The sequence below is a fragment of the Aplysia californica genome, unplaced genomic scaffold (genome assembly GCF_000002075.1).
Source record: "Aplysia californica isolate F4 #8 unplaced genomic scaffold, AplCal3.0 scaffold00642, whole genome shotgun sequence".
NCBI classification, from domain to species: Eukaryota; Metazoa; Mollusca; class Gastropoda; order Aplysiida; family Aplysiidae; genus Aplysia; species Aplysia californica.
Window position 1 is genome coordinate 163,468 of NW_004797912.1, and position 346 is coordinate 163,813.

Here is a 346-nt window from a genome sequence, read left to right on the forward strand (position 1 = left end):
GCAACTTTTCATCAGATGAAATTAGAGGAAATTTGGAGGGGAAACGGTTTCGTCCCCACCCGCTAGGAAAATTAAACTAAGAACAAAGAGATGGAAGATAAAGTTGACTCTTCTCATTTGAATGGTTCTGAAAATGCCGTGGCTCACCGTGAGTACAGAAAAACCATGACTCGACTGTTTAGTTTCTTTTGCATGCTATTCTGTGGTAAAGAATATAACAATAAATTAGAAATAAAAACAATTATAAAGGGTTTTTTAATGTTGCTTTTTAAAAATGTTTTACGGCATACGGTCATGTGAACGCGCGGAACACATTAAACGTTTTCGGTTACCGGGGAGGGGGGGG